This window comes from Lipophrys pholis (assembly GCF_963383615.2).
Source record: "Lipophrys pholis genome assembly, chromosome: 14".
Classification (NCBI taxonomy): Eukaryota; Metazoa; Chordata; class Actinopteri; order Blenniiformes; family Blenniidae; genus Lipophrys; species Lipophrys pholis.
The window spans coordinates 13,935,325-13,943,732 of NC_137633.1; positions in this window are offsets into that span (position 1 = coordinate 13,935,325).

Below are 8,408 nucleotides of genomic sequence, written 5' to 3' on the forward strand. Positions count from 1 at the left end.
ATGAAAAATGAAAAAGCCTGTGTGTGTGTGTGTGTGTGTGTGTGTGTGTGTGTGTGTGTGTGTGTGTGTGTGTGTGTGTGTGTGTGTGTGTGTGTGGAAGGGGTCCAACGTTGTCATGGAGACCCTTGGGTGTGGGAAGCAGCCCAAACATGACAGGGCTGAGTTTACTGACTCAAGGTGACTGGGCCGAGGGCACAACAGCACACAACGGGGGGACAATGGCCGCTCCATTAGCGCTAATGTCGAGGGACACGTAACAGGATTAGGGTGAGGACACCTGGGGGGAGACCACATGGGGAGATAGTGCACCCCTTCCCACCCCCAGACCCCGAACCTCTCCCTGTCTTGTTGCACTCCATCAAACTCACACAAAACCACGAGTCGGCTGTGGAGGGACGGCGACAGGGACGAGGGACGAGGGACGTCTTTTTTTTTTAACTCGCAGACAACAACACACAAACTCTGCTTCAACTAAATCACAGCATTTTCTGATTTCTGCATTTTAAATCAGATTTTTTTTCCCCCACTGACGAGTCATGAAGGAGCTTGAAAAACTGAAGACCTATTGAAATTAATCAAACACTGGAAATATTGACAAGAGGTAACACTGCACTTAAGATACGTCACTTCAAAAGAATACTCTCTGGGATGCATTTGAAAATACATGCAAAGTATTTTCGAATGCATCATAAAGAATGCGAGGAACAATGCAGAGTGGACAAAATTTTTTTATTTTTTAATGTTTCTCTAGTTAAGGTATGTATAACCTTAACTACAAAATTAAGCAGCTGTGTTTAAGTGTACAATGTGTTCTTCTGAAATGGATAACTGAATGAACGTTGATTAGATAATCTTTTAGTTAAAGATGGTTAATACTACCAAGATAAGTTAGTTGCATTTATTCGATTATATAAGTTAATGTTTGATGGTGAATGAAAATGTGTTTTTTTCCACTAATACATCCACAATTAGAAAGTTCGAAAATTTGTGAATAACACACAAGTTCTTATCATGTCCACTGTTGAACTGAGTCTTCCTCAGTCTTTCCATCCGTCCGTCCATCCATCCATCCATCCATCCATCCATCTATTCCTCCCTCTCAGCTCATCATTCATCCCCATTTTTTCTGAAGCCCCCCCCCCTACAAATTCCTGCACTCTGCCCAAGACGCCCAGTCAATTAATAAGACATTGTCTCCTCCCCTTGGAGGCTGTGCACAAGAGGCCACCCAGGAGCCAGCGGGCCTTCCCTCTAAAGCTTCTTCACTGGTGGCCCCCAGGAATGCCAATCGCTTTGGGAACAGGCAGAACTGGGAAGGACGGGGGTGAGGAGGAGCGGAGGAGTGGCGGCGGAGGTAGGGGTTGTGGGGGGTAGTTTGGGAGCTGGATAATAGAAACAGCCCCATCATGCTCATGTGCTGGGGCAAGCCAGTCAAAAATTGGAGGGCAACAAAAGTAAATGTGTTCCACTCCCAAGGATCGGAGGCACTTCACCCCTCTACAGTCCAGCTTAAACCCCAGGAAGACGACACACACACACACACACACACACACACACACACACACACACACACACACACACACACACACACACACACACACACACACACACACACACACACACACACACACACACACACACACACACACACACACACACACACACACACAAGAGTTTGGGGATACTTGAGAGAGCACTGGCTTACATCCACTTCCTGTGGGCTTCTTATAAACCCTGCTGCAGAGCCAACATCATAATGAGACCTGAGCAAAATATTCACACAGCATCAGTCAAGAGTTGGACCATCAGGGCGTCTAACATCCAGTGCTTGTTCTAACAACAGACAACTCCTCAAAGACAAAAAACCCCCAAAACTATTTTTATTTGTAGGGACAGGGAAGCTGTGACATCAAATATAATTATGTGCTCAAGTTTGAAAACAACCTGACCGTCATTCAAAACTCAAATTCAGACTTTCCTTTCGAGGTTTGGCATGTTTTAAATAACTGCTCGTAATTTCCCCCTCTACCCAACCTGATAATCCCATTATATACATAATGTTATTTGATTGCTCGACCGTCGAAGCACTTTTTAAAACACTGTTTTTAAAAGGCGACAATGACGATGTTGTTGAAGTTCTGCAAAAAGAAAGAAAAACTGAAAGAAATTGCCACAATGTTGCTTTAAGTTAAGTTTAAGTAGTGAGTACGATCAAACACCACGGACAGTTTGCAGGGAAAGTGAGAGAGGAAGATGACTGGGCTAAGTTGTAGCAGGGGTGATAGATATTTAGGGCAAAGGATGTTGAGGATAGAGAAGCAAGAGGTTCATGGAAACAGTGAAGAAGGACATGATTGTGAGGAAGGCGGATAGCGGGTACTTTTTTTTTTTTTTTTGCGAATAGTACAATTATAGAAGATGTTCAATGGTGCTAAAACGAATTGCAAGGGACCATTTATGCTATTTATATCATTTTCAAACTAGAAATAGTGAGACATTTATGATTTTTGCCAATATATTTCTAGATTGTTATGTGTACATTGCACACGATACACTAACATAAATGAAAGCAATACTCGATGCTGAGTTTATCCAAAACAACGCTGAAAACCTGTGCAACTTCCCTCGCCTTTCTGAAACACCATCTACGTATAGAATGCAAATATGTTCGTCATGACTTTCGAGAAAAAGAGCACAGAGAGAGCGAGAGAGAGAGAGAATTTTACTTTGCGTGAATATTTTAGAGTTTGGTTGTTTTTTTTTGTGAGGGTTGAGGGACGACATGTTGACATGTTGACATGGATGAGAACAAAAGTAACATTGTTTGGGATTATTGGTGCTTTGAAGGTGAACAAAAAAGGCCTTGCCTAAATTGTGCTTCATCAAAGGTTCACTGTGTTTTTACTTTACTATGAGTGGTTGCATTCCCTATTCATTACCTTTCAAAACTCAACCAGTGTAATTCTGGTGTTTATGCACATAAAAAAAAAAATACATGTTTGGACCTGATGTATCCTTCTTTTCTTTTTCTTTTTTCTTTTTTATTCTATTGGTGAGGACGTATTCCTGAGTATATTATTGTCGTTCTACAGGTATTAGCCAATAGTTTTTATTGAAAGAAAATCTCGGTGACGATGCTTAGATTCGAGACCTCCCATCCGGATACTTACCCACCATATACAACACATTGTTTGTTAATGGATAGCATGTTAGTGTAGAAAGATTTCAAAGAAGACGGATATGCATGCTCACAAAACATAGAGGACAGGCCGTGTAATGAGATCCCCTCGGCTGAATGTCCATATTGTAAAATTAGCCAGAAGAAAAGTGCTCTGAGTGCACCATCTGTATTGATGCCTACGGTAGCAAGTGGGGTGAAACCACAGTAAGTGGATTGAAAGCCAGGAGTAGAAAAATCTAGGGGTTTTTTTTTTTCTTTCTTTCTTAAGCACTGTGCAGCAGAGCCGTATCAGTCTGTGTCCTTTCTGGAGACATCTTACAGTAGAAACAGACAAACTGCCTGGTCGCAGGTCTTTAAATGCCGTTGAGTCAAATGGGCAAAGGTAATGTTATTAAATAATTCCTCCAGAAAAAAAAGCATTAATAAAGTTAAGAATATACATATTTTGGATTTATTCTCCTCAAAACAAAATAAAAAGTTCAATAACATCACAATTGCATGCAGGATATTTGTCCTTGATCCTGACCCCTTCCTTTGGGTGTGTGTTTGCATCGTCTTGGAATCCTCAGGTCAATTAATAGGAAGTAGTTGAGCTGGACATCATCCTGCAGAATGAGAAGCAAAGAGCATCCTCTCCTGTTGGTACATGGTAGTACACAACAGTTATAGACTTTTTCTAGCGGTGTTGTATTTGTTTAAATTTATTAAAAAGGAAAGAAAAATATAGAAAGTAACTCAACAAATCCCAATGACTTATTGCAACTGAACAAAGAAACAGCTATTCTAATTCTATGAAGCTTATTATTATAACTATTTCCAACTCGCTATATTCATTAATAATAACTATCATACAAAGAGTTGAATCACACAACTTTCCGGGACTACACTATTGGATTAATCTTACATTTGTATGCTTTCTTTTGATAATCACCTTTTAATCAAGAAATCCTGCCTCAGGCAAACTTCTATATATATTCAGTAAGAGCATAAAGGTGTAACAACTGAACATTTATAGTGGTTAAAGCTCATTTTCTCAAACACAAAGGATTCTAATTTGGATAAGTAAAACTCAATTGACCAGGTATACTAGTATGGGTCTCTAGTCCTACTAGACAATAGTAAAAAAATATTCAACAGTCTTGTTTTCGCCACAATTGAAATAATTAATGAATAGATTTTTTACAACAGTGACCTGCTGTACAAATGACCAATTAGTAAACACTGCCACCTGGAGGCCATGGTTGGGTTCGCATTCCTTCGCCCATTTATCCATCTACAACAGCTTTATCAAACTCAGGATTTCTGTGTGCAAACTCAGAAAAGCCTCTAAGAAAATACTCGAACTGGGGATTTTCTCATTATTCCTCTGTACAATCCGCTCTCAAATTATAAGACCCCTTTCAATATGCAAAGGTTTGCACATAATTTATTGGTCAAAATCAATAAATGAACAGGAAAACTTACGTTTATTGTCCTTCTGACAATTCATACACACACACACACACACACACACACACACACACACACACACACACACACACACACACACACACACACACACACACACACACACACACACACACACACACACACACAAACAAATCTCGATATCACAAAATAACGTCAGTAATGATGGAAATACACTTGAAAATACAACAAAGCTGAAGATCTATTAAAAGACTCATCATGACTGGGTATCAGTTATTAAATGTACAGATGGTCTTAGCCAGCAGGTAAAGCATTTATTGAAGCAGATCATGGTTGTTTTTGTTGTTGTTGTTGTTGTTGTTGTTGTTGTTGTTGTTGTTGTTTTATCCTGTGGTATCAATGGTGTGCCTAAAGACCTGAACAATGATTTTTCACAGTGCCCTAAGAAGCAGGTATGCACATGGTGTGTGTCTGTGTTTCCTTGCAGGAAGGAAAAGTACAGGTGTTGAGGTTCATATCATAGTATCACTTAGAAATGTTTGGACGACGACCAGTCAACAGAAACAGACACGTTATTAAGTTCAACATCTGACCCTGCACAAAGAAGACGCTCTACGAGAAAAACAAAACTCACCTGCATAATTAAAAACAACATACGAGTGCAAAGGTTTTGCCCTTTTGTTTTTTAAAGCTTGATTGATTTCTCAAACAGTTTAGCAATGACCAATCTCAAAGGGATTGCTGCTACAGTACTTGTTGACACGCTTTCGTAACAATAAGACAGATACTGACAGGAATCAAGCGGCTGCACATGCATGAAGACAGCAATGATGGTGATGATAATGATGCCGTACATCCCCTCACAGCACAACATTTCCCCGGTCTACTAAAAGAAAAACATTTGTTGCTTAATATGTTAAATTCACACGGAAAAGTAAAGGGGCTGAGTCAACCTGATGAACCCAGGAGTACCCGTTTGAGTCCTCATGCTTGCCTGATGAGACAGGCGAAAGGATTTTGTTGTTGTTTTAACTTTCATTGTGCCAGTTTTTTTTTTTTTTTTACTCCTTAGTTTATTGTCATCCCTCTTTTATTTCACTTTATTCCACTCAGGGTTGCAGGTCATTGCAACCGATCCAGGCAGAGGGTGACGTCAGATCACAGTGTGAACACAGAGAGAAAGACAACCAGAATATCCATGTTAAGTCTCACACACAGGAATAACATGCAAATCGGGGACCATCTTGCTATTTTGGGATTATTCCAATTGTAATTCGGGTTAATTGACTCTTTAAAGTTGTTGCTTCAAACATTTTTTCTAGTGACAAAAATCTCCAACAATTTCATATAAATCTTGTTTTTTTTTCCCCCCTAAATTATTACTAGACAAATATTATTTCTTATATCGTACAATCTATGACCAACAAATAGACTGCGAAAAAATAGACTTCCACCCCAAAGTAGTCAAATTGCCACCGCTCTGCCAACACATGGACACAACTCAAAGAATTGAGATGCAACAATCCCCTTTTTTACTTTGATTTTTGTTTTAACTTTAAATTCATCTTAATTTTGAGCCATCTCCTTCTGCTGCTAAACATTTAGTTTTTTAATGACAATGACAAATATTATTCACAATTTATTTGTATTTTTTAAACACTTTTTTATGTTTGTTTGTTTGTTTTTTTAAATCCCACACAGCTGACTTCTGGTCGTCTGAACTTTTGTATTATGTCCAATAATATATCCGAAGCAGTCCCCTTAAGGAAAAATTTTTTCATTGTTGCTGGTATATTTATCTGAGGCCAGCAAGTTTTCCAACTTCCCACAGCCTGTTTAGTCTGGTTATACAAGTTCTCACCACAAGATGGTGTATAGAGTCATTCACAAAATGAGCAGAGGAACATTTAAAACCAAAATGTCTGAAGATTTTACGACTGCAAAGTGATATCATCTACATAAGTTCGATAAAGTTTATCCGTTGAACTCAATCTGGTTGAATGCACCCACCAACTGAAAAATAACAGTTAATAGGGCAAACCTCTTGGAGCCAGGTTAAGAAAAGCCTGGCACTGAAATAGCATCAACGCCGCCAACGAATGTACAACTAAGGCGTGACTTCAATTTCACATAGCGCCCCTTCAAACGATCATGCCATTGTACGTTATTACGGTCTTATTATCAACAGAAGGTAGGGACCATCAGCACCCTGGACAGCTCCAGGTGGATTCACCCGAAGCAGGAATAAAGACAAGCAGGAAAAAAATATGAGCCGCAAAGATCAGCCGATTGAGAAGCCGTGCGTTCAGAGCAGGATGCCTCTCTGCCAGTATGTCTTCTAATCCCATACGTGGCACAAAATCCTCAATCCAATTTCATTGGGCAGGAGATGGTTACATATTATTGTCTGTAAACTATATAAAGGCTCAGCTCGTTAGGTGTGATGTTTTACTTGAAAAAGAGGAAGCACTGTAGGCAGAAAAGGAACTTTGATTAAAATTCCTGAAAAAAACCCACAAAAAAATCCCAGCATCAAAGACAACAGGACCTCAAATCAAAACCAGCCTCCCTCCCTTTCACTCCCTCTTCCTCAGCGGCTCCAGAAACACACTGCTTATCAAAGGAGAGGGTGGGGGGGTGCTGGGGGGGAGTTCTGAGAATCAGCCCCGAGAGACGCTGGTACAAAACCAACCCTTTCCTGTGATGCGCGGTTATTTTCCCAACAAAGAAAGTGAGCTGGGTCCCACAGAGGCAGTGAGTGGAGAATGGTATTTTCTTTAGAACAAACAGCACTGCAGCGCATCAACTAATAGAGCCTGGCTCCCAGAGGGGAGCTCAATATAGGACACTCTTCCTCTTCCTCCACTTGAGCTATTAATACACCCAAACAAAAGAAAAGAGGCTTAATGAGGCAGCAACGGGGAACTCATGCGAACTAAGTTAGACAAGAGCTTTGTAGTGTTTAGCTTCAAGGATTCCAGCTCTTTCATATGGGCAATGGATCTTACTTTGCTGTGTTCTCGGGGAGCGGGCGTACAGCATATGTACGTATGTACGCCCTTCTAACCATTGTGTTTAAATGCATTGGATGAGACACAGCATCGACACAACAGCAAAATAGATGCATAGTTTTAAGCATGATAATGTACCAGACATGGATACAGATTCTTTACAAAAGAAAAAAACACACACACACACACACGCACACACACACACACACCACAGACTATTACAAAGAAAAAAGGTACATCTGAGCTGAACACATACGACATATTTTACCGACTGGACAAAACAAAGTGTGATATATGAAGCATTTCTTTGCATATTTGCATGAAAGGAAAATAAATCCCATGCAGCTTAAAGCGGCTACCTTGAAGTCAATGCTTTGGTTCTGAATCAGAGTGCATTTAAATGGAAGAGAATGTGGGAGTGTGTTCAAATGCACACGACAACTCGACTAAGAAATTACATCCTGAATTAGCAAGATCAACTGTTTGTAGGCAGCTTTACACACTGTTCACCAGTACCCAGATATCAATACCATTAAAACAGGCAAACATATACTTTCCAAAAAAAAAAAACCCCGGGCTATTATAAAGGGAGTTTTGGTACATCGACTTCCGTTTGTAAAATTTCAGGAGATATCCAAATTTTTAAGTCCACAAAAATAAACATAAATAAAAACCAAGAAGAAAGTGGTTGATGTTTCAGTTCACGTCATGCACTGGGGACTTAATACTAACCAGATATCTGCCTCAAAGTGTCACACAGTGCGAAGATCACCATTTCAGTCATGCAG